The sequence below is a fragment of the Sarcophilus harrisii genome, chromosome 3, assembly GCF_902635505.1.
Source record: "Sarcophilus harrisii chromosome 3, mSarHar1.11, whole genome shotgun sequence".
Classification (NCBI taxonomy): Eukaryota; Metazoa; Chordata; class Mammalia; order Dasyuromorphia; family Dasyuridae; genus Sarcophilus; species Sarcophilus harrisii.
In genome coordinates, this window is record NC_045428.1 from 75298696 (window position 1) to 75326545 (window position 27850).

The 27850-nt window shown below is 34.6% G+C and overlaps 1 protein-coding gene across 5 annotated transcripts in view; it reads left to right on the forward strand.

Moving 5' to 3' along the window:
- The first annotated feature begins 194 nt into the window (after positions 1 to 194).
- The window catches only part of METTL21A (methyltransferase like 21A), a 98060-nt gene continuing 70404 nt past the window's right edge, over positions 195 to 27850 (forward strand). For 2 of the 5 annotated variants that reach the window (XM_031958199.1, XM_031958195.1), the window contains exons 1-3: positions 195 to 832; positions 4453 to 4603; positions 13566 to 13661. The gene's annotated coding sequence lies outside the window, so the exon portion shown is untranslated. Of the gene's footprint in view, positions 833 to 3963; positions 4129 to 4452; positions 4604 to 13565; positions 13662 to 27850 lie in introns of those variants that run through there. The other 3 variants (XM_031958197.1, XM_031958196.1, XM_031958198.1) reach the window with 3 other exon arrangements.

Genomic DNA, 27850 nt, shown 5'->3' on the forward strand with positions numbered 1-27850 from the left:
TGGGAAACCCGGCGCCCGCCAACCACGGAGCGCCTCCAAGTCACCTGGTTGCTAGGCACCACTCAGGAGAAGAGTTACTCTGTTACTCCCGCCCCCTCGGAGTTCTTATCATGTGACTCACAAAGACCTCCCCGTAGTCACCGCCGGGCGGCCCCCACTCCGCCGGCCCCTCCCCCTCCCGCTGTCCCTCCCCTTGCCCCTGCCCCTCCCCATCTCCGTTTCCTTTCCCAGACCTAGCCTAGCCAGTCCCAGCGTTGGTCTATTAATCCTAGAGTTCCTGAAGGCGTTCCCATCCAACGGGAACCGAGAAATCCAGTAATCTACTCGGTCCCTCAACCAGGAGGCCCTCAAAGCGGGAAAAAAAAAACCACCCCCCAATTCATAACTTACCTCCTCAGAGACGAGCTCCATCCAGGCTCATCCAGAAGCTAGGAAGGGGGCATCCTCCGGGGGGCGCACTCTGGGAAACGTGCATCTGCCGGCTTAGCTCCTAACTTGGTACCCAGCTTACTCCAGACCGTTCATTCCCAGCCTCCTCTGACTCTCCCCTCTCCCTTGGGCCCCTCGGGAGCCAATCACTCCCGACTTTGTTCCCTGCCTGGGAGCGCCTCTCTTCTGAAGTCGCTTCTCCAGCCTCGACTAGACTCGGGGGCATCGCACAAAATGGGCACAGGTTCTCATCCAAAACCCAGCGGGGAAGTGACCGAGGCAAACAGAGTTGTTCTGAAGGTTGCAAGTAGGACCGTGGGTTTAAGAAGGAATGACAAGCCCAGTTGCTCTTAGCTCCTCTTAAAGGATATTTTTAAAGAAAATAATGGGGGAAAAGGGAAAGGTGAATTTTCACAAAGTTGATTTTAATAGCATTTATTATTTAAAGATATCCTTCGCAGAATGGGGTTAAGGCTGCCTAGGAAAATCGGATAATGCTTAGGAAACTTTTAAAAACTATACATTAGACATCGCTCCTCCCCTAAAGGAGAATGTTACCTTTAATAATAGCTGGAATAATAATATTAATAATAATAGATAGTTTGAATAAACCAGAGATAGCCACAGAATGGGGTTAAGGCTGCCTAGGAAAATCGGATAATGCTTAGGAAACTTTTAAATAAAACTATACATTAGGCATCGCTCCTCCCCTAAAGGAGAATGTTACTTTTAATAATAGCTGGAATAATAATATTAATAATAATAGATAGTTTGAATAAACCAGAGATAGCCACAGAATGGGGTTAAGGCTGCCTAGGAAAATCAGATAATGCTTAGGAAACTTTTAAATAAAACTATACATTAGGCATCGCCCCTCCCCTAAAGGAGAATGTTACCTTTAATAATAGCTGGAATAATAATATTAATAATAATAGATAGTTTGAATAAACCAGAGATAGCCACAGAATGGGGTTAAGGCTGCCTAGGAAAATCTGATAATGCTTAGGAAACTTTTATATAAAACTATACATTAGACATCGCCCCTCCCCTAAAGGAGAATGTTACCTTTAATAGATAGAAAATGAAAGGATAAGGTGAGATATTTTAAAAGAATTAGTGTTTAACTTAGATTTAAAAAAATGAGACAATTAGAAATAGGCATCAAATAAATGGAAAGTGTTAAAAGTCAAGCTGGAATAAGAAAAGATAGTTGTTTTTTTTTTAAATAGCCTTTTATTTACAGGATATATGCATGGGTAACTTTACAGCATTAACAATTGCCAAACCTAAGAGAAGATAGTTTGAATAAACTAGAGATAGCCAAATCTTTTAAGACCCAGTGACTTACATTCAAGTTTTTTTTAATATTTTTTTTTCAGAATTCTAGTACATATAATAAGCCCTTTAAAAATCAAGAATATGAGTTTATAAACATCAACTATTGCTAAAGGAGAATGTTACCTTTAATAGATAGAAAGTGAAAGGATAATGTGAGATATTTTAAAAGAATTTGTGTTTAACTTAAATTTAAAAAATGAGACAATTAGAAATAGGCATCAAATGAATGGAAAGTGTTAAAAGTCAAGCTGGAATAAGAGAAGATAGTTTGAATAAACCAGAGATAGCCACAGAATGGGGTTAAGGCTGCCTAGGAAAATCTGATAATGCTAAGGAAACTTTTAAAAACTATACATTAGACATCGCCCCTCCCCTAAAGGAGAATGTTACCTTTAATAGACGGAAAGTGAAAGGATAATGTGAGATATTTTAAAAGAATTAGTGTTTAACTTAGATTTTAAAAATGAGACAATTAGAAATAGGCATCAAATAAATGGAAAGTGTTAAAAGTCAAGCTGGAATAAGAGAAGATAGTTTGAATAAACTAGAGCTAGCCAAATCTTTTAAGACCCAGTGACTTAGATTCAAGTTTTTTTAATAGATTTTTTTTTTCAGAATTCTAGTACATATAATAGGCCCTTTAAAAATCAAGAACATGAGTTTATAAATATCAACTATTGCTAAAGGAGAATGTTACCTTTAATAGATAGAAAGTGAAAGGATAATGGGAGATATTTTAAAAGAATTAGTGTTTAACTTAGATTTAAAAAATGAGACAATTAGAAATAGGCATCAAATAAATGGAAAGTATTAAAAGTCAAGCTGGAATAAGTGTAGTTTTAATAAATTAGAGCTAGCCAAATCTGTAAGACCCAGTGACTTACATTCAAGTCTGACAATTGTAGCTTAATAGATTTTTTTCAGAATTCTAGTACATATAATAGGCCCTTTAAAAATCAAGAACATGAGTTTATAAACATCAAATATTGCTATGTTCACTTTTTTCTGTTTTTTTTCTCTCCCATGGTTTTCCCCTTTTATTTACCCAACATGATTCATAAAGAAATGTGTATTCAAAAAATAAAATTAAAAATAAACAAAATTGTCAGATTATTTTTATGATAAAATGTCAGATCTCGTAGATCAGAGAGGAAGAAAAAGAATCTAACTTTAACAAGTTTTATATCAATACTCTTACTGTTGTATAACGAATAACAGTAAATAATATTGATATAGCATATTGAAGTTTGCTAAGGGTTTTTCATATGTTATCTCATTTGAACTTCAATGGTGTAGTGAGTTCACTGGGTCCTGAATCAAGAAGACTTAAGAGTTCAAATCTAGCTTTAGACATATGACCCTAGGTATGTTTTAGTATTTAGTAAACTTTTCAGGGTTCCTTTAAGGATCAGATGACATAATATTTGCATCTCCCACAGTTTCCCCTTTTGTTCTGATTTTTCTCACCCAACATGATTCATAAAGAAATGTGTATTCAAAAAATTAAAAATAAACAAAATTTTGTCAGATTAATTTATTTTTATGATAAAATGTCAGATCTCATAGATCAGAGAGGAAGAAAAAGAATCTAACAAGTTTTATGTCAATACTCTTACTGTTGTACAACGAGTAACAGTAAATAATATTGATACAGCATATTGAAGTTTGCCAAGTGTTTTTCATATGTTTTTTATTTGAACCTCAATGGTGTAGTGAGTTCACTGGGTCCTGAATCAAGAAGACTTAAGAGTTCAAATCTAGCCTTAGACATATGACCCTAGGTATGTTTTAGTATTTAGTAAACTTTTCAGGGTTGCTTTGAGGATCAAATGACATAATATTTTCAAAGAGCCTGTACAAGCATAAATTTTATTATTTTTACTTTTTATTCTAGCCCTGTGGTTTCCCAGTGTAGAAACTTTCCCCACTAATACAGATCTGTAGCATTCAGGGACACCGAGGGATTGTGGGACTTGATTATGGTCATACAACTGTTAAGTCATTGAATTCTAAATTCTCAATCCAATACTTTACCTATTAAAAGAGACTGCACTTATCAATAAATTAAGACAAATTTTAAACAAAAGCCTACTGGGTATACAAATGATTGGAAAGTGTTTTTATGTGTTTATTGAATTTGTTATCTGTTTGATGGAAAAGATGTATCTTGAGTCCAATGTAGTCTAACATCTTTATAGATTACCTGAGTGAGAGAGAGAAAATTCATTAACTTTGAATATGACTTGGCATTGAGTTGGGAACAAAATGATGGTGGGACAGAATTAGACTCAAATTAGAACAGATTATAAGAAAGGAAGAGATGAAATTTGCTTTTGAGGAAAAAACAAGTTCATAAAATGGGTAAGAGTGGCAAGTATAGAAAAAAATATAGGTGTTATAGTGGATCATAAAGAAAATTTTTAAAGGTATCCTATAATGCATAAAAGAATACAGTACACAATCAGCTTTGTATAAACCCTTATTACTATATCATGTCCCATTATAGGAGAAGTGGAAAGGGTTTATATGAGAGCTGTCATAATGATTAATAAGTCTGAAAATAGGATCTCTAAGGGAAAACAAAAAGAGTTGAGATTATAGAGTGAGAGAAGAAAAGGCTGTGAAATGCAGTTTCATAGCATTCCCATGGAAAACAGAACTGTAATCAGTTATTCTTCATTTCAGATGACAGAAGAAACAGCATCCAATCATCGAAGGAAGAATTTAGGTTAATACATACAAAGAACAATTTCACAACAGTGAAAAGTTGTTAAACATGGAAATAGGTCAAGTGGCCAAGACCAGCTTCTTATTATGAAAAACTTCATGAATTAAGGTAGATTATATAGATTTTTAAAAAAATTCTTTTGAAATGGGAGAGCAATCTTTACCTCTTGGGAATGGTTTGAATGTAGTCCTGATTGAAGTAAAGGGGAGACTAAATGATCTTTCAAATTCCCTTCAAAATGCTGGAATCTTGTCTTTGTCCCAGATTCCTAGGCCTTTTGCCATAGCCCTGGAGTTAGAGGACTTGAGTTCAAATCCACACTCAGCCACTTTATGTCTCAGGTAATGTTAAGACAACTGACTTTATGTAATTGGGAATCAAGTTCTTCAGTAATAGAATCTCTATAAGATGTTATTTATCTCAGTCACAGACAATAAGCAGGTACGATTAAAGAAGACTTCAGGTTCAAGGAGCTGCTTTTGCCATTCAGTTTTAATAAGGATTAGGAATTTCCTTTAGCCTTCCTTAGGAAAAGCCTGAAACCACGTACTCTTCCTGTTTACTGTTTATTGCCTTGTGATGGTTTATGAATTTTCTATTGTTTTTCCCCACCATAAATCCCAAGCTTTTTATTTCCAGTACTTACAGGTTTTACTGTTTCCTCTTATTCCGCCCTTATAATATCCTTGTTGCTCTTGAGATATGTCACCTCCTACAGATGTTAAAAGGAAGCCTTTGCTGCAGCCACTTCACTGTAGTTGGAATCTTTTTTCTAGCAATTATTTAACATTTTCCCCCTATTTTCCCAGAGGCATGCTTGACAGCAGCCTCTTCAAAAGAAGTCTATCTTATAAAGGGAAAATCAGAAAGGGGGAGGAAGAAATTCACTAGATTTGACAGTTAGGAGAAAAAGTTTGAGAAATGCATTCCAACCATTTTCATCTCCTCAGAAATAGAACTCTGAAACATTTCACAATAATAGTCTAGGCGACAAATGTAGTATCTTCTGCCTGAGATAATTTTTTTTATTAACATAGAGCCTTCTAAATTCCAGAGAGAAAACTTGGCCATGTGTTTGTGATGGCCTCTCTAAACTATTAGAAGTCTGTTCCCACCCTTAATTTCATTCTAATACAAATGAAATGACCTATCTCAAAGGAAATGTTTTCATAAGTATGCAAATATAATTTTTCTACCAGAAATTAAAAGGACATTGGATGTCCCCTAGGTACTTCAAATTCAATGTCCCAAACAGAATTCATCTTCCTTGCATAATCCACTTCCCTTAATTTAAGTAGAAGGTACCACCATTTTTACAATCACTCAGATTTGCAAAATCTCAAAGACCTTGTCCATTTTCTCTCCCTCTTCCCCTTATTCAACCACTTGTCAAGCTCTATTGATTCTTCCTTTATAAAATCTCTTTCATCTATCTCTTTCTTCTTATTCACATAGTTACCACCATGGTTCACACTATTATCACATCTCAGACCTTTGCAACAGCTTCCCAATTATTCTTCCTTTCTCCAGTCTTTTACCTTTCCAATCTATCTTCAACATAGTTCTGAGAACAATATTCCTAAAGCATATGTTTGACCATGTCTGGGCTCAGGAAACCTCAGTGGCTACCTACTACTTCCTTGATAAAATAACAGTTCCTCTTCTGGGCATCTAAAAACCCCTGACAATCCAACCCATATCATCTATCTAGATTGAGCCTTCATTAATCTCTCTCATGTGTTCACCAATCCAACCAAACCACCAGACTTCCAGTTATTATGTAGCATTCTTTTTCTCACAAACGTACCTTTGCACAGACTGTCCCCCATATCTTAACACTATCTCACAAAATATTTTTCTTCCACTAGTTTCCTTTTGTCTCTACCTAAAGCAAACTCAAGTGTCACTTCTTCCTCCTCTCCCCAAATGTTAGTGCTCCTTTTAAAAGTATTTTCTATTTCCCTTATAAATGTTGTAAATATTTATCAATGTATATGTTGTTGTTTTTCCCCAATAGAATATGAATTCTTTGAGATCAAAAATGTGTTGGGGTTTTTTTTTTTAATCACTAGTTCCTAATATATAGGAGGAGTTCACTAAATGTTATTGTTGAATTAAATTTAACTTAACAAGACCAAAGATTATGGAGCATATTGTAGGAATGGCGCAGTTTTATATAGTAGGGATGATTTCCTTTTAAGGGGGTGGAGCTCAACATTTGTTTGGTTTTCATGTCACTGGAGGCATAAAGTCTAATGTATGGGAAGTTGACATTGGAAAATTTAGCAGAATTCCTACTCCTCTTCAGGAATGTCTTTCTCTTCTAGAATAGTGAATACAGAAGTGGAGCGGCTCTTTTTTCAAAAAATAATTTCAGTAATTAAATCCTTTTTACCTTTTTGCCTTTTGTTATTATATTTTATAGTTAACAAATGTATCATTGCATTCTAACTCTGGGTAAGCCACAAGACTACCTGGAGGTAAAAGTCCCCTGAACTGGTCCTTTCTCATTTTTGCATAAATAGCATGAATTATGGGAAGAAAGTGGTCAGAAATTTAATATTTGATAGTAAGTACAACGTTGGGACTCTGTGTTCTGGCCAATTTCCACTTCAAGTGTTATGTTAACATATTCTCTAGTTCTTTCTTCATTTTGGTGCCTCTGCTCCCTGTTTTTCACTTTTGCTTTTTCAATCCTTGTTTTCCCACTGTTTAAATAACCACTTTGGATATTAAAATGCTATTAAACAAGTAATTATTCAGTTATTTATCTCAGAGAAGGATAGGGCTATATAAAACCAATTAAGTAAATAAATTAATTCAACAAATTTCTAGTTTCTTCTCTAGCAAATGCTACTAATTAATGACAAAATGGGTGTGGGGAAACATTCCTTCCATTTTTTTCCTTCATTCTAAGCCTTAGTTTCTCTACTGCTATCAAGTTCACCTGGATCACCATTTCACAATAGGACCCATTAAAATTATTGTAACTAAATCTCTGTTCTTAAGCAGCAGTTGGCATATAAACAATTCTTTTCTCTCTGGGACTTTAGGCCCTAAGATAGATCAGAAGGCCACAGATTTCCACATGTCCCCCAGGGAACATTCTTACTCTTAGTTCAGTCTATTTTGTGACTGGGTTCTATCTTTACACAGTAAATTAAAGGTTTAGGGGAATAAGTGAGAAAATGGGCCAAAAGTGGATACCAAATAAAAGAAAATTGTCATTTTCCTAGTGATACATATTACACAAAGAAGAAATTAGGACAGCAAATAGACAAAAAAATGGAAATGATCTGTCAAAATTTCTATGACAAACTATTTTCTTCTTTCTTCTGACAATGGAGATACCACATTTGGACTCAACCATCACAGTATTAATGTGGTAAATGGGGTAGCAGAAAAGGCACTACAGACAAAAAAATTAGGAAAAACAGCTGGATTAGATCAAGTATACATAAAGGAGTTCCATATCAGAGGTAACACAATTTAAAGTCATTGGTGATCATATGAATAATAGGAGAGGCATAAAAATATCAAATACTTAGAAAAATCATAAACATTATTACTCATAAAAATGATAAAAATATCAGTAATTATCCACTCTTGTCTCTATTTTCCCTTTATGTAATCTAAACATACATCAAATAGATTTTCACAACATATATTTTATATCAGACCACATCTTTATAGTCATATAAGACTGAAAAGGTGAACAAAAAATAAAGACCTACAGTGATTTTTCCTGACTATGTTAAAAAAAAGTATTTTCTTCTGAAGAATAAACACAACCTCAAAGACTTCTCCAACATGATTACTCTCATGTATATATGTCAAAACCATAAAGGAATCCTTGAAGACATGACAACAAAGATAAGTTTGATAAAACTATTTATTAATATTAAAACATCACCAGACTTATTTTCCACTACTATGGAGAATAGTAGCATAGAATTCAAATAGAAGCAAGATTGGCTTTTAGTGGTGAGGCCCTCTGATGCTCCTATTTGTGGATGAATGGCATTGATTGCATCAAACCCTCAGAATGTTGCAGAGCCTTCTAAATGAGATATATAACCCCTCAAAAGATTTCAGTCAAATTCTTCACCTACGACTATCAAATGGATAAAAAAAATTCCTAATGTACAGACTACGATTTGCAGTTGCATGGAAAATCCATTGAATTGGTGCATCAGTATATACATATAGATATAAATATAAACACATGCACATATACATATATGCATTCATAGATATATCTATGTGTATGCACATGTACACATTTTGATACATACATATACACATAAATCTACCTACTACTTACACACACAAAAAAAACTCTTTATGTATATTGTGGACACTGCAAATAAGACAATAAATTGGGCACAAAATTGAATAGATTCCATGCTACACCTTGAAACAAGACTCATCTTGTTAACACAGATGTTCTTCCAATAAGCAATAATTCAATTACCATTTATTAACTTCCTGTTACCTGTTGTGAACTATAATAGGCAGTGGGGATACAAATATAAAAACAAGACAGACACTCTCTTGCCTTCTAGGAGTCTACATTCAGCAAAGGGATATAGCATGTTCATAGGTAAGTAGACACAGGATATATAAAAATGAATACAAAATGATGGAGGGCCAGAGCATGGTGGGGTCACTAAGAATTAGGGGAATCGAAAAGGCCTCTTGAAGTAGGGAGTATTGTAGTTGAGCCTTGAATGTAGCAAGGGCTTCCAGGAGGCAAAGGTAAGAAGGGAGAGAATTCTTGATATAAGAACAAACTTATGCAAAGGGATAGAGGGATGGAATATTGTATATAGGAAACAACAAATTGGCCAGTTTGATGGGAATGCAGAATTTCTGGGAGGAATATGAAATCAATAGGCTGAATAGGCTGAAACCAGTTGAAAAATGTCTTTAAAGAGAATTTGCATTTTATATTACAGCTAATAGAGCTTTTTAGTAATATGGCCAGAGCAGTGATAATATATGACTTTGAACAAGAGAATAATAAATGTCTCTGAAAGTGGCAAGTAACCAAAAGGGCAATGGATACATAATAAGCTTCAGCCTATTACTAACAAAGAATTACATGTCAGAAGTAGTGTAAAGGATATCAAATAGATGAACAAAGGATGTGAACTGGTTCAATAGTGAGAAGTAGTATCAGAATATGATTTACTCCATTGGTATCTCCATAATGTCAAGAGAGCCGGAGAAAGTTCCTCATGATATAGGGTAGTTGTCCCAGAAAAGACTTATGATAGGAAATGAATGAGTGAGTCACAGAGGAGAAGGCTTTGGACTGGTAAGGAAGCACCCACTTTAATGAACCCACAAATCTTGTATTTCAGCAAATAACTATTCCTTCCTATATACAACTAATCCTGTTAAATCAAATCTGACATTTCCTAATCTTTAATAGTGATTACCAAACTTTTTCATCTTACAACAAATTCCACCAAGAGCTTCCACAATTAGAGCTCCATTTTACTTCATTTCCAATTTTGGGGGGGAACAGAAATTTTTCTCTTGACATAAGCACAAATCTTAAAGGCTGCTTTCAAACCCCAGAAACTAGCTCTTTTGCCATTGACTCTTGCCACTCTTACTGAACACCTTTATATTTCACTGCTGTTTTAGCTATTTGAAATCTCTTAGCAATCCTCCCAACAAAATTTCTGCTATTATCAATACCTTATCTACTTGTTTTTGTCACTTTAGGTAATAAGTAGGATAAAATAAAATAATTATCATTTTAAACTTTCTTGCAACTTTTTCTTTACTAAATTTCACTCAATTATTCTTCTTGATTCTATGTAATGTACCCTTCTTTCTCTTTCCTTCTGATCACCCCATAACTATTAATATCCTATATCTAATATTTCCTCAGCCAAGTCCTCAAACTGCCAGCTCTCCCTGGTCCCAACTGTCACACACCAAGATTCCAGGGTTCTGTCTGAACACCCATACATACTACTACTTCCTAGTTATTCCATTTCTCAGTTTCCCCTTAGCAAGCCAAAAGAAATGTAAGCACATTGAACCACTCTATTAATTCTTTCAGGATGAAAATGTCATAAAAATGAACATTCTCATTAAAATATGCATGAACAATGAAAATTTGGCCATTTGACAGATCCAGAAGCTATGTACCTGATTGGCAAAGCTAGAAAGTGTGGTTGTTAGGAAGACACTATACCTACAAGGTGAAATTTTGCCTTTGCTTTATGTCTCCTGCCTTGGCAGCCTATTTGGTAATAGTAGGTTGTTTAAGTGGGACTTCGGTAGTGATATGAACAATATCACAAGTATATGCATATTTAATTTGTAATATATAATCATTATTATTATAACTATGCAGAATTATAACCACAGGTCTGGACTTATGTTATTTGACATAATTATAATAGGAACATTCCTATATAAATTTGCCCACTCTTTTCCCCCAGTCCCAGAAAAATTGGGAAAACAACCCAATTACTTCAGAATTCATGATTCGATAATTACCTTTCATAAGTAGTAACTTCTTGTTATTGGTTTATAAGCTTAGAGATTAAATATTCATCTCTCTCCATAGAATTCTGCTGAAGCTTCTTGACCTAGGTGGAGCTGCTGAAGCTTTACTATACTGTAAAGTTTTGCTTTAAACCTGTCAGGTTTTTGCTTAGTCTCTGGGGTCTGGAGATATGGTGACCACACACATTTTACATACTTCCCTTGGGCTCTTCACTCTAATTACAGCCCGTGGGCTGCTGTTATAGGCACTGCTCACTTGGATGGCTCTGCCATTTTTTAAAGCTATCATATTTTAGAGTCATATAGTCTTTATCTAGTGACACTATTGCTCTGTGGCTATATTATACAGTCTCTTGAGAAATGTAGACTAGGCACTTTCACCCAAAAAGTAATTCTCCTTGTCCCAAACATTATCATCAGCAAACATTTATTAAATATTTATAATATGCCAGGTATTAAGTTCTGGGGATACAAGGCAAAAATGTAGTAGTTCTTGTCCTCAAAGGGCTTCCATTCTAACAGGGAAGACAATATGTACATACATAAATATATATATAAATATGAAATATTTACAAGATAATTATAAGGATATGTGGCCTTTTTTCTGGAGTTCTATTAAAATTGTTAATATTTGTTGCAGAGACATTGAATATTTATAGTATATTCTTAAAGTATTTCTTAAAATGATATTTCAAATTGTTTAAGGAGAAAATTCTATGAGTGACTTTCTGTTAGGATATATTCTTTTTGTATTCCTCCCCCTGAGATTTACATGCCATTTTGTTGCTTTTAGCTTTAGTTGATGTCTCTTCATTGGAAATAAGGAGATAACTATTGCACATTTATATTGTTACTGTAATTTTCCCAAAGAGTAGTGAACAGATTCATATTTTCTTTGTATTCTCAGCACTTAACACAATGCCTGGCACAATAAATATTTGTTGATTGATGTTTCTAAAAGTAAGGGTAGACAGTTAGCCTAGCCTATTATGATTTGCATTTGACATTCACATTTGACTTGAGAACTGATATAACATCAAACACCAGGTTGTAAGTGCTTAGGAACTGCATGTATTTCAAGGATGAAGTCCTAAGACTAAGGCTTCAGGTACAGAGTCCCATGTCAAATGATCTTTTCAGATCCAGGACAAGTTTCTGAAATCTGACTTTTATGGATCTTACAGTATCCAATGAAAATTCTAGATTGAAAATGACTTAAATTAGATTGAGATAAATCCTCCAATTTTGATTCCACAAATTCCAAACAAAGTCAAAGCTCCACTGACTGAGTCATGTGACTTATTTTCTGAGAAGAAGGATAACAAGGAAAGAAAGAACTAGTGAGAAAGGAAGGAGGTAAGAAAGGAAGGAAGGAAGGAAGGAAGGAAGGAAGGAAGGAAGGAAGGAAGGAAGGAAGGAAGGAAGGAAGGAAGGAAGAAAAGAAGGAAGGAAGGAAGGAAGGAAGAAGGAAAGAAGGAAGGAAGAAAAGAAGAAAGGGGAAGGGAAGGGAAGGGAAGAGAAGGAAAGGGAAGAGAAAGGAAGGAAAGGGAAGGGAAGGGAAGAAAAGGGAAGGAAAAAGGGAAAGAGGAAGGGAGCTCCCTCACTGGTTAATAAAGTCCTCATAAATCCACCAATGAATCAAGCATTTATTAAACATCTGCTATGTGCCAGGCAGGGGCAACTAGGTGGTTCAGTGGTTAAAGTGCCAGACCTGGGGTCAGGATACTCATCTTCCCAAATTCAAATCTGGTCTAAAGTTTTTTACATGTTGTGTAACCATAGGCAATTCATTTAAATCTATTTACTTGAGTTTCCTCATCTGCAAAATGAGCTAGAAAAAGGAAATGGTAAACCATTCCAGTATCTTTGCCAAGAAAATTCCAAATGGAGTTAGGAAGAGAGAGACAAGACTGAAAACGACTGAGCAACAAGAACATATATGAGGTGTTACGGGAGGACTTTAGTCAGAGCTTGGATGACTGTTAAGCATGTCATAGAGGATATTCCTACTTGGATTTAGTTTGGACTAGATGAATGATTTCTGGATCGTTTTTAGTTTCTAAGATTCTGTAATTATAATAATTTTATGTTTATCATAATCATCTCTGAGGCACCCTGATACTTTATATAGATTTTAATGTCTCAATGATGTTAAATATATTTATGCCGAAAGAGAATGTTTTAGGATACTGGACCTAATTCTTCTATATAACTGGAAATTGATTTAAATTACTTTTAACTAAATTATTATCTTAGAAGATTATAAAAGCTTCCAAAAATTGATATTTCAAAAAAAGAATATCAAGATGATGAAGTCAGGTTCTTATCTCTAATGGTGTGTCAGGTCATTGACTTTTTTTTTCAATGTATTATGATGCTTTTTTTTTTTTTTTAACATTCATTTAGTTCAGATGGGAGTATGCTGATTTCTTTTTTCCTCCTTCTGACAATATCTACTAAATTGCAGACATTAAATCATGAGTTAGAAATGGAAAAGATGTTTTAGGTGGTTTAAAGTATGATTTTATGATTTTTCCAGGATATAGAGATCATGGGGATCCTACAGTGGAAGGAACCTTCAGAAGGTCTGCTTCAATCCTTCTCTTTTACCAGTGTTGATTGACAGTCAGGAAGGGTAAGTAACCCGCCCAATTCATATAATGTATTGTAGAGTGGAAAAAAAGAACAACAAAAAAACCCCAACATAGCTTTGGAGGGAAGACATGGAAGCATGAACTCTAGCCTTTTCAAACTCTTCAAGTGAATGAATATTACAAAAAGTGAAAAGGAGTATGAATTGATGCAAAGTGAAGTAAGAGAAACAGCAAAAAATATAAAATACCTACATGAATGTAAGTAGGAAGAAAAACAACAAAAGAAACTAAACTTAGAATTATCATGATAATGAAATTCATCCTAAAAAAAGAGTTTCTTTTCAGAGATGGGAAACTCTAGATAGTCTTTAGTATACATGCTTATACTGTAAGGTTCAGTTGATGTTTTTGATTAGTCTTGCTGAACTGCTCTTTTCCCTCTCTTCTTTCTTTTCTTTGTTGATTCAAGGGATGGTCCTCTGAGGAGAAGCAAAAGCTAGACTATATTTAGAAATAAAAACAAAAGATATCAATAAAAATTATTTTATAAAAAATAAAGTTAAAATTTTAAAACATTCATCTAAAACAATTTGAGTTCTAAATTCTTTCTCCTTCTAGTCCCTCCCCCAACAATTAAGAAAGCTATGGTGGTCCCTGTTATGCATGTGGAGTCATGCAAAACATATTTCCATATTAAACATGTATGCATAGATTTTTAAATTAATCAATACCAGAAAAAAAGAAGCATAACAAATATGGAGAAATGACATCACAGAGAATAGCTTGACATCTATGGATTACTGCAACAACCTTCAGGAAACCAGTGGAAGACTACACCTTATCACTGCCTTTCCTGTAATGACTCAATGCCCGTGTTTCATTGGAAGCTGTCTGTGGACTGTACTGCTATGTTCTACTCCTACTTAAGCTCTTTTATAATTTAATTTGCAGTCATTTGTTCAAGTTTGTAGTTCTAAAAAGCTGAAATCATAGGGAAGTGGTAGAAACTCTGAAAATATTGTACTTTAATAACTTAAGATCTCCATTATATACTTCAATAACAATACTAGATGATGACCAGTTCTGATGGATCAGGCCATCCTCAGCAACGAGATCAACCAAATCATTTCTAATGGAGCAGTAATGAACTGAACTAGCTGCCCAGAAAAAGAACTCTGGGAGATGACTAAAAACCATTACATTGAATTCCCAATCCCTATATTTATGCACACCTGCATCTTTGATTTCCTTCACAAGCTAATTGTACAATAATTCAGAGTCTGATTCTTTTTGTACAGCAAAATAATGTTTTGGTCATGTATACTTATTGTGTATCTAAGTTATATTTTAATATATTTAACATCTACTGGTCATCCTGCCATTTAGGGGAGGGGGTGGGGCGGGGTAAGAGGTGAAAAATTGGAACAAGAGGTTTGGCAATTGTTAATGCTGTAAAGTTACCCATATATATATATATCCTGTAAATAAAAGGCTATTAAATAAAAAAAAATAACTTAAGATCTCCAAATGTGATGAACTTGACTCTTTAATAAAAACAATGGTGATTCAAGCCAATTTCTGTAGACTTATGATGGAGAGAGCCATCTGCATCTAGATAGACAACTGGCAACTGAATGTGGATCACAATATAGTGTTTTCACCTTTTTTATTGAAGCTTTTTATTTTCAAAACATATGCAAGGATAATTTTTCACCACTGACCCTTGCAAAACCTTGTGTTCCAATTTCCCTCCCCTTCCCCCCACCCTCTCCCCTAGATGGAAAGTAATCCAATATATGTTAAACATGGTAAAAATATATATAAATCCAATATAGGAATTTTTATTTATACAATTATCTTGCTACACAAGAAAAATCAGATCAAAAAGAAAAAAAATGAGAAAGAAAATAGAATGAAAGCAAACAATGACAAAAAGCGTGAAAATGCTTTGTTGTGATCCACACTTAGTTCCTGCAGATTTTCTCTAGGTGTAGATGGCTCTCTTCATCATGAGAATTGGCCTGAACTATCTCATTGTTGAGAAGAGCCACGTCCATCAGAATTGATCATTTAATCTTACTGATGCCGTGTACAATGTTCTTCTGGTTCTACTTACTTCACTTAACATTAATTCATGTAAGTCTCTCCAAGCCTCTCTGAAACCATCCTGCTGATCGTTTCTTATTCCAAGCCTCTCTGAAACCATCCTGCTGATCGTTTCTTATAGAACAATAATATTCCATAATATTCATATACTGTAACTTATTCAGCCATTCCCCAACTGATGGGCATCCATTCAGTTTCCAGTTTCTGGCCACTACAAAAAAGGGCTGCTGCAAACACTTTTGCACATGTGGGTCCCTTTCCCTCCTTTAAGATCTCTTTGGGATACAAGCCCAGTAGAAACACTGCTAGGTAAAAGGGTATGCACAGTTTGATAACCTATTGAGCATAGTTCCAAATTGCTCTCCAGAATGATTGTATCTGTTCACAGGTCCACCAACAATGCATCAGTGTCCCACTTTTCTCACATCCCCTCCAACATTTGTCATTATCATTTCCTGTAATCTTAGCCAATCTGAGAGGAGTGTACTGGTATCTCAGAGTTCTCTTAATTTGTATTTCTCTGATCAATAGTGATTTAGAGCACCTTTTCATATGATTGAAAATGCTTTCAATTTCTTTATTTGAAAATTGTCTGTTCATATCCTTAAACCATTTATCAATTGGAGAATGGCTTGAATTCTTATAAATTTGAATGAGGCCTTTATCAGAACCCTGGAATGTAAAAAATGTTTTCCCAATTTATTGTTTCCCTCTAATCTTGTCTGTATTAGTTTTGTTTGTACAAAAACTTTTTAACTTACTATAATCAAAATTATCTATTTTGTGATCAATAATGATCTCTAGTTCTTCTTTGGTCACAAATTCCTTCCTTCACAGATCTGAGGGGTAAATTATTCTATATTCTTCTAGTTTGATTATAATTTAACTCTTTATGTTTAAATCATGAATTCATTTTGATATTATCTTGGCATATGGTGTTAGGTATAGGTCAATGCCTATTTCTATTTCTAATAGTTTCTGCCAAACCAGTTTCTAATTTTCCCAGCAGTTTTTGTCAGATAGTGAGTTCTTATCCCAAAAGCTGGGGTTTTGGAGTTTGTCAAACACTAGATTGCTATAATCATGGACTATTTTGTCCTGTATTTTCACCTTTTTGTTGTTGTTGTTTTTTTTCTCTTATTGTTTTTCCTTTTTGATCTGATTTTTCTTGTGCAGCATGATAAATGTGGAAATGTGTTTAAAAGGATTGCACATGTTTAATCTATTGATTGCTGTCTAGGGTAGAGAGAGAGAAAAAAAAACATGGTATACAAGGTTTTGCAGAAGTGCGTGTTGAAAACTACCTTTGCATATATTTTGAAAAATAAAAAGTTATTATAAAAAGTTTTTAAAAATAATTTAAGATCTCAATAGTTGCTAGGTTTTTCCTGTTCATTTTGAGTTTCCTTTTCATAAGTATTAAAGGAATTATTTAGAGTTTTTAATATTTCTGGGTTGTTCCAACTATTTAACTTACAGTTTTTTCTACTTACCTAATCTTTTTTGCATACATCTGTTATAGCATAGCAGTAATTTGTGATATGAAAGAAAAGGAAACAAAATGGGTGTCAATCAATGGGGGTAAAAACTGAATGAACTCTGTAGCAATTGAACATAATGGAATATTACTGTGTAGTAAGAAATGATGAACATGAGAAATGCATTTGAAAGCATTGAAAGATGGATGTGAATTGATGAAAAGTGCTATATACAAAACCAAAAGAATGGTATGGAGGATGATTACAACAATATAAAGAGGAATAGATCACTAAATGGAAGCCAAACTCTTGAGTTTGAAAAGCCAGTGATGATCTTAGAAAGAAAATAATGAAACATGCCTCTATTTCAGCAGACATGAAATGATGGCAGAAAGATGGGTGCATTATCAGATAGGGGAGCTACTTTGGGTGTTTTTCCTCAACTCTTTCTCTGTTACAAGTGTCAGGGCTTATTTTTGTCAAGGAAAAAGAGGTGTAGGAATATTTCCCAGAAATGACTGTGATATATAAAAAAGAAAGTCCTCAATAAAAATTATTTAAACACACACACACACACACTATCATAAGGCTTGACTAATTTGATGTACTGTGTAAAGTATTTTTCTTTTGATACACAGATTCTTTAAAAGAAACTGTATAACTAATCATTAGTCAAGGTATATTTTGTCATCCATGCATACATCTATTCATTCAACAACTGTTATTGAGGGCCTATCATCATGGTATAGTGGTAAAAAAAAAATTGGTCTAAATTGTACATATTTAACCTATATTGGATTGCTTGCTGTCTTGGGGAAGTGGGATGTAAGGGGAAAAAAATTGTAACACAAAGTTTTACAAAAATGAATGCTGAAAACTATGTTTATATGTATTTGGAAAAATAATTATTGAGAAAAAAAAAAGATTCTCCTTTAAAAAAAGGTCAAGTCCAATGCCAAAAAAAAAAAAAAAAAAATCTGCTTTTAGGCTGAGAAGATCCAGATTCAAATTCTGCTTCTGACAAATACTAGCTGTGTGACTGACAAAGTCACTTAAGCTCTTGGAGCTTTAGGCAACTATTTACAATAAATTACAGAAGAGATGCCTATCTGAATTAGTTAGAGGTTGTTTCCTCACCTGAGAGGAAATCTATACCTTGCCTATACCGAGAAATCATAGATCCATTTCCTATTTTATTTACTACTATGGCTAAAAGCACCATGCTAAGCACTGGGGATGGGGATGGGGAAATACAAAGATAAATTGAATTTTTATGATCCATATCCTCAGAAAGTTTACAGTTTAGTGAAAGAGCTAAGGCCCATGTAAATGTAAAGGATTGTCCCTTTCTTAGGTGGATATTTCATTGATATTTGTGTGAGGCAAACATGGAGAAAAGCAGCCTAAGACAAAGAGTTCTAAGAATCTGAAATTGTCCCCCACATAAAAATACTGAGAGGACTTGAGAGAAAGCAGTTCAGAGACAAAAATACTGTCTGTCTAGATGGAGAAGTGGCAGACTCAGAGACTTTATTCTTTTCCCTTTGTTTTGCTTGATCATCCATACATATTTGTTAGGGCAGCCAGGTAAAGCAGCAGCTGGAAGGCCATGTGGGTCTGGAGTCAGAAAGACTCATCTTCCTGAGTTCAAATCTGACGTCAGACACTTAACAGCTATGTCACTTAATCCTGTTTGCCTCAGTTTTCTCATCTATAAAATGAGCTGGAGAAGAAAATAACAAATCACTCCAATATTTTTGCCAAGAAAACCCCAAATGTGGTCATGTAGAGACAGACATGGCTGAAAAATGATTGAACAACATGCTTGCCATGTTTTATGGCAAGATGAAAAGGGGATAAGAGAGAGAATGCAGATTTAAAAATAAAATAAATTTGAATTTAAAAATTAAAGCAAAATTTTCAACAATGAGATGATTCAGGCCAATTCCGATGGTCCTGTGATGGAGAGAGACCATTGACACCCAGAGAGAGGACTATGAGAGCACAACATAGTATTTTCACTCTTTTTGTGGTTGTTTGCTTTCTCATTTTTTTTCCTTTTTGATCTGATTTTTCTTGTGCAGCATGATAATTGTGGAAATATGTATAGAAGAATCACACTTTTTAACATATATTAGATTACTTGCCATCTAGAAGAGGGGGTGAGGGAAGGGAGGGAAAAATTTGGAACACAAAGTTTTGCAAGGGTGAATGTTGAAAATTATCCATGCATATGTTTTAAAATAAAAAAGCTTTAATTTAAAAAATAACAAATAAAAATAAAAACTAAAAGAAAGATAAAAATGCTGACTGAGTTAAGATCTGGCTACAGTGCATTGTGTCCCAGCTGCTAATCTGAATCTGATTTTCATGACTTTGGAGTTTATTTTGGGGAAATTCCAAATCAAAGAATTTTTGGAGTACTATGGAGGACATTCTATATTAATTAATTGTATGTTTTCTGACAGAAATATGGATGTTAGGGGCTTTCAAGCCAAGAGAGAGGTAGTTCCCTATATATGACAGGAGGCAGGAGTGTCTTAGGAAACCAGATGAGAAAACTCAAAGAAGGGAAAGAGAAAATGCTGCTTACAAAAGACAAAACATGGAAATTGGAGCTGAAATGTTAAGAGAGAAGGCATCAAACACACTTATGGAACAGAGAAGCTAAGTAGAGTTGAACACACCTGCATAAAGAAAGGCAGGTTTTGTCACTGACCCGGAAAGCTGACCTGTGTGGAGCTGGCTGGAGAAAGCAGCCTTCCTGTTCTGTGGGAAGAGCTTGCTGGCAAAGGCTGTTTTGCTCTCTTGTCATCTACAACTTGAGAGAAGGGAAGTTCCCCAGAGATTTGCTTCTGTGGCCTTTTACTACTTTTCATGGCTTGAAAGGGAAACAATCCCCTCAAAGCCTAGAGAGAAGAACTGAAAGGGAATTTTTTCCCCTTAAGAGGAAGTCATGCTGCCTTAATTTAATACCTAGCCAAAGGAGCAGATCTGGAAAGCTCTGAAGATCCCTAAGGCTATAATTAGTTAAAAGAGCTCAACATTGCTTCATTGGTTCAAGAGTATCAGAGAAATGGTTTCATGATGCTCTGCAGACCTGACAAGAGGAGCATTCTCACTGTTCTCTAAACAGACTACGGACATCCAGGTATTCAGTCCAGGTTGTAACCAGTAATACTAGTATTTCCTACTAGGTTTCATTTTTTAATGAACATTTATGCCCAGTCTAATCCTTTTTCCATGGCAACCGTGTACATTGGAGGGGGAGTATGACTTGGGTTTATAGTTTATGGTAGGTGGTTATGTTTTGATTACTCTGCTTTTGCCTTCTTGGTTAATTAAATTTGATGATTAAGAGTTAGTGGTATTTTTATTATTATTATTAAAACTTTTTATTTTCAAAACATATGCATGGATAATTTTTCAACATAGACACTTTCAAAACATTGTGTACCAAATTTCGCCCCCTTCCTCTTGCCCCCTCCCCTAGATGGCAAGTAATCCAATATATGTTAAACATGTGCAATTCTTCTATACATATTTCTATAATTATTGTGCCTCATAAGAAAAATTAGATCAAAAAGGGGAAAAAGTGAAAAACAAAAACAAAATGCAAATAAACAACAGCAAAAAGAATGAAAATGCTATGTTATAACCCACTCTCAGATGGCTCACTTCCATCACAAGATCATTGGAACTGGCCTCAACTTGGATCATTGTATTGTAGAGAATAGCTACATCATTCATAGTTGATTATCATACAGTATTGCTGTTATTGTGTACAGTGATCTCTTGATTCTGCTCACTTCACTATGCATGAGTTTGTGTAAGTCTTTCCAGTTTTTCTGAAATCATTCTGCTCATTATTTCCTATTGCACAGTTGTACCCCATTACAATCATACACTGCAACTTGCTTAGCCATGCCCCAATTGATAGGCATCCCCTCAATTTCCAATTCTTTGCCACACAAATAGATTCTTTTCCTTTTTTAAAAAAATCTCTCTGAAATATAGACTAGTAGTGATATTGCTGGATCAAAGGATATGCCCAGTTTTATAAGTCTTTTGAATATAATTCCAAATTGTTTTGCAGAATGGTTGGATCACTTCAAATTCCAACAGTATATTATTAGTGTTCCAATTTTCCCACATTCCCACATATGTCACTTTCCTTTTTTGTCCTATTAGCCATTGTGATAGGTATGGGTAGTACTTCAAAGTTGTTTTAATTCACATTTCTCTAATCAATAGTGATATAGGACATTTTTTTCATACTTGCAGATCACTTTGATTATCCGAAAACTCCTGTTCATATACTTTACATCCTTTGACTGTTTATTAATTGAGGAATAATTTGTATTATAAATATGACTCAGTCTCTCTATATTTAAGAAATGAAGTGCTTATCAGAGACATTTGCTGTAAAAATTGTTCTCCAATTTCCTGCTTTCTTTCTAATCTTGGGTTCATTGGTTTTGTTTGTTCAAAAACTTCCAAATTTAATATAATTACAATCATCCACTTTATATCTCAGTGTTCTCTATTTCATTTGGTCATAAATTCTTCCTTTATCTATAGATTTGACAGTTCCATGATCTTCTAATATGCTTTTGATATCACCCTTTACATCTAAATCAAGTAGCCATTTGGTCTATATAGTCAGATATTGGTCTATACATAGTTTCTGCTAAACTACTTTTCAGTTTTTGTCAAATAGTGAGTTCTTGTCCTCAAAGCTTGTAGTTTTGCTTTTTATCAAACATTAGATTATTAGACATTTACTAATGACTACTAGTTAATTAGTCATTTACTGATAACTACTACTAATCACTGCTATGTGGCTTATGTATCTAATCTATTCCACTGATCCAGAACTCTATTTATAAGCCAGTACCAGATTGTTTTGATGATTACTGCTTTATAATATAGTTGAAGATTTTATATAAATAGGCCATCTTTCTTCACATTTTTTCCTATTAATTCCCTTGAAATTCTTGATCTTTCTTTCTCCCAAATGAATGTTATTATTTTTTCCTAGTTCTAGAAAATTTTTTTGGTAATTTGATTGGCATGGCATTGAATAATTAATTTAGATAAAATTATGGTTTTTATTATGTTAGCTTGGACTTTGAATAAGTAATTAATTTTTTTAGTTCAGATCTGATTTTATTTGTGTAAAAAGTGTTTTATAATTGTGTTCATATAGTTTTTGAGTTTATCTTGGCAGGAAGACTCTCGGATTTTATACTGCCTGTGCTTATTTTAAATGGAATGTCTTTTCTTATCTCTTGTTGCTGGACTTTGTTGGTAATATATAGAAATACTGAAGCTTTATGTGAATTTATTTTATATTCTGCAACTTTGCTAAAATTGTTAATTATTTTGATTAGTTTTTTAATTGATTAATTCTCTAAGTATGTCATCATATCATTTGTGAAGAATGATCATTTTGTTTCCTCATACCTATGGTTGTATGAAATTGAAAAGCTTTTGCCCAAACAAAATAATTCGTCCTGATTAAGAAGGAAAGTAGTAAACTGAGGGGGGAGGGAGGGAAGAGAAATCTCCATATCAAATTTCCCAGGTAGGAGTTTGGTATTTAATATATAGACAACCAATACTGATAAAGAAATATGATGTAATAAATAAAAGAATTGAAAACTATTAACAACCATAGGAAAGAATGCTCTGAAATCACTAATAATAAGATAAATGCAAATGTATGTTTATATATAGAGAGAGAAATATAGAGATAGATATAAATGTATGTATGCATTTCACTATACCAGAGATTTCTATAGGACCCTGAAAATGAATTATAGTTACAAAGCCACATCTTTAGAGAATTATGCCAATCTACCAGCATGTGTGCAGATGTAATGAGAAAACAAATACCAGTCAGGGAGAGAGAGAACCTGAAGAGATTAGGTAGGGGGCTAAATCTGGAAGGAGTTCTATGCCCTTTTAAAGAAAAATAGCAGGAGGTGAGACTTAAAAGGTAAGTTCAATTCTTTCATCCAGCTCAGCAACTTTGTTATGCTGTCTCTGAATTCTATCTAGTTATCTTCATCTATCTCAAACCACAGGACTCAGACATTCCATATTGCTAAAGTCCCTGCAAATACTTGTATTTAATGATTGAGAATGCAGTGAGAGAATATGGAGAGAGAACACTGACATTAAAAACTCTGCATTTGCATTCTACATTTGCCTGCTCTTCTTTATCATATTACTAGTTTTTAGTGATGACTTTTTAACTGTCTTCCTGATGTTGAAGTAGGATAGCACAGGTATGTGAAATAGGAGTGTCTGTCTATTCAGGCCCTGAAATTCATCAGTCATCAGCTTTAATAAAATAAGCTCAACTTATTTTCATTTTAAAAATTTTCCTGAAAATTTGTATTTCTGTGAGTATTCTGTTGGTTTAACTGAAGCATATGTGAGCTTGTATTCTCAGTCTGTAGTGTTACCAGTGAATAGATCTGGTTATGAAGTTGGGAAGATCCAAGTTCAGATATGACCCCATAGATTTACTAGCTGTGTGATCCTAGGCAAGTCATTTAACCTTATCTGACTCAGTTTCCTCAAATGCAAAAAAAATGAGGACAATAATAGCATCTACCTAGCAGGGTAGTTGTGAGGATCAAATAAAATACTGTCTGAAAAGTACTTATCACAGTGCCTGGAACATAGAAGTGCTTTAATACATATTTATTTTCTTTATCCCTTCCTCTTTCCTCCCTTTCTCTCTGTCCCTCTCTTCCTTCCTTCCTTCCTTCTTTCCTTTCTTCTTTCCTTCCTTTCTTCCTTGTCACGGAACACAGTTGGAGGGGTAAAGGAGACACTGACAGTTTCACAATTAGAGATGATCAAATGGTTTTGGTTGGGTGGGTATTTTTGCAACTAACTTTTCAAAACTGTTTCTAGGAGAGATTATGTGATAGAGTGAAAAGTATTGGATTTGGAGTATAATCTTGAATTTGAGGTCCAATCCAGCTACTTATTTCTGTGGGACCTTGAGCAAACACTAAACCTCTCTGAGACTCAGATACTTCATCTGTAAAAAGATTTTGAATTTAAATATCCAATGAGAGGTTTGGACAATACAAATGACTTCTTAGGTTCCTCTCTATGTAAAGGTAGGGTCCTATGAAGTTACCATGAAATTTCTATCAAATTATAGAATAAATTAAGGATAAGCAATATTGAAAAAGACTCCAAGGTTATTTTTACCTACCAAAATGGTTTAGTGCAGAAATATTCAAGATATAAATCATTATTTCCGATAATAATAATAGCTAACATTTTATAGCACTTTAAAATTCACAAAGCACTTTACAGATATTATCTCATTTGATCAATGTTGATACACAAATCCATGTTCATCTAAAGTAACTTCAATAACTCAAAAGATTCTGTGATAGTTCATGACTGGATTTTTCCTTCTCTCAATCATAACTTCACTGAGCAGGCTTCTTGCTGAATGGAGTAGATACCTGAACTTTATGAGATTTTGTTATCTTCTATATGAATGAGATTGAGGTTGATACCCTTCAAATTCACATGAAAGCTTTTAAAATGAATTGATTTACTCATGAATTATAAGTATATATATAATATACTCATGAATTATAAATAAATGATTTACTATGAACTATATGAACTATAATGAGTATCTGGAGTATGTCCAGACCCCCTAAGATGGCATCTCTCCACATGAGGGATGCTCAGAAGCTGCTTATGGGAAAATTGTGATAATGTATAAGGAAGTGCCTTGAAAAGGCAGACTTGGAATATGAGTTGGTATTCTGTAACTGATAGAAGAGGAGGTCCCTTGGTTGCAGAAGCATTCAAAATGTCCTATCAACTTTAATTATACTCTCTTGGCTCTTGGGGATCTCAGTGATGAGTGAGGGGAGTAATAGGAAAGATTCAGAAGGTTTCTTGGTACACCATTTTTCCAGATTTTGAAGCTAACATCCTAAAGTATGAAAAAAGTGGAACCTTCCTTGGTATTCTGTCAATTCATAATCTGGGTTTCTGTCAATTCATAATCTGGGTTTCACAGTCAGCACAACACTGATACCTTTAAGTAGTTAAATGGAACTAGGGCATTAGTTATTGATCCCTTATCAGTAGTGAGTGGAGAGGAAAGGGGTGAACAAAGCCAAAGGCGGTTGGGGTTGATGGTAGAGGAAAGAGAGACTACAAATCTCCCAAGGTCCCTGAGAACCCTGGAAGGAGTAGGGAAGAGATGTGCCTTGCCCAGTTCCCAGAGAGTGGGCCCAGATCAGTTCATGTTACAGCAACCAAATAAGACTTGCCAACTGGTTTAACATTTCACAACAGCTCATAATCAATGAAAATCTAGGACCCAAGGATCTAAACCACTCCCTTCAGACCATCACTCTCCTGCTCGCAAACCTTCTTTGCCTTTCTGTTGCCTCTCAGATAAAATACAAGCTCTTCAGTCTGGCTTTTAAAACCTTGTATAAATCACGTGCTTGGCACAAAATAAGAGCTTAATAAATGCTGGTTGATTGATTGATCTGGCTCAGAACTACTCTTCTAGCCTTATTTACACTAATGGGTTACTGTTTCCCCAAATTGACATTCCATCTCCTACCTTGGTGTTCTTGTCTAAGGCATCTCCTTAGTTGGAATGCAGTTCCTTTTTATCTCTTCCTTTCAGAATTCTGAAATCCTTATCTTTCTTCTTAGCTACCTCTTTTAAGAAGATAGCTTGGATTTCTTTCCCTGACCCCTTCTTCAGATGACTTCACGTTTACTTTTCTGTGTAGTTCTCCAGTTGAATTTGAGTTTCTTGAGGGATTATGCTGCTTTTCTCTTTGTATTTTTAGTATCAGACAAGGCTTTGTATATGATAGGACTTTATAAACACTTGTTGAATTGAATTGAGTTATACTGAATTGACTTGTGTGAGTTATGAAAGAGAAAACTGCTCCTAAGAAGGAATGGGAAGGTATCAGACAAGGCTTCCAGAAGAACGTCAGTTTGGAATTGAATTTTACAGGATTCGACTCCTTCATTTAGGCCCTCATTGCTTCTTGTCTAGATTACTGAACATCCTCCTCATTGGTTTCACTGTCTCAAATTTCTTCTCACTCCAGTTCATCCTACACTGTCCTGCCAAAGAAATTTTCCTTAAAAACAGATCTGCCATGTGACTCCCCCACTCAACCAACTCCAGTGGCTTCTTATTACCTCTAGAATCAAATATAAACTTCTTTGAATAGCTTTTAAAACCCTACCCAACCTGGCCTCAGCCTGTCTGTCTAGCTGCAATGGACATTAGCTGCCCTTCAGCCAAACTTACCTTCTCTCTGTTTTTCATACTACTTCCTATTTCCATCCCTTGCAGCAACTGTCTCACATGCATGGAATGTACTCCCCACCCCCACCCCCTTCCCTCCCTTTAAGACTCTGTTCAAGCACCATTTTATATAAGAATCTATTACTGATTTCCCCAACCATTAGTACTCTCCCTCCCAAATTCCCTTGTATAGAACTCCTTTTTGTATATTCATATTGATTAATTTATATTTATTCAGTCTATATTTTATATATGTATTTGTTGTCTCCCCCATTAGAGAGTGTTTTATTCTCTGTACTCACATCCCCAGCCCAGCATACAGTAGATGCCAAATAAATATCTATTGATTAATTGACAGATCAAATCAGTATATACAAAAAGGGATAACGAGGGAGTATTCCAGACAAGGGCAAGAGTTTACTGTCAGGAAGTCATCAGTTTCTAATAGATTCAAACAAATGAGATTCTAAATCTCTTGAAGACAAATGTTTCCAAATTGCAAGTCATTCAAAAATGCTTCCCCAACTCTTAATTTACACTTCCTTTGCTTCAGTCTAAATCTGGTATTCTCAAGAGTTAACATGTATCATCTTCTCCCATGTAGGGATGTAAACATTTTAACCTTTTTAAAAAAAAAAACATAGCTGTTGGGGCAGCTAATAACTCAGTGCATAGAGTGCTAGCTCTGAATTCAGGAGGATCTGAGTTCAAATGTGGCCTCAGACAATTAACACATCTTAGCTGTTCAACCCTGGGCAAGTTACTTAACCCCAATTGCATTAAAAAAAAAAAAATTCCAACCCCAAACCACAGTAGTTGTTGTTTTTTTTTCTTTTACCAAAAACTGCTCTTGAGTCTTGGGTTGAAGATCAAATTTCCTGTTCAGCTCTGGTCTTTTCATCAGAAATGATTGAAAAATCCCCTATTTTATTGAATGTCCATCTTTTCCCCTGAAAGATAATGCTCAGTTTTGCTGGATAATTAATTCTTGGTTGTAGTCCAAGATCCTTTGCTTTCCACAATATCATATTCCAGGCCCTCCTTTAATGTGGAAACTGCGAGATTCTGGATAATCCTGATTGTGGCTCCTCCATAGTTATTTCTTTCTAAGTACTTGCAGTATTTCCTCCTTCTGATAATTCTGGAATTTAGCTACACTATTCCTTGCTGTTTTTATTTTGGAATCTCCTTCAGGAAGTTATCTGTGGATTCTTTAAATGACTATTTTACTCTCTGGTTCTAGGATATCAGCACAGTTTTTCTTGATGTATTCTTTCTCTCATTACTATGAATAAGTAACTCTAAAGGT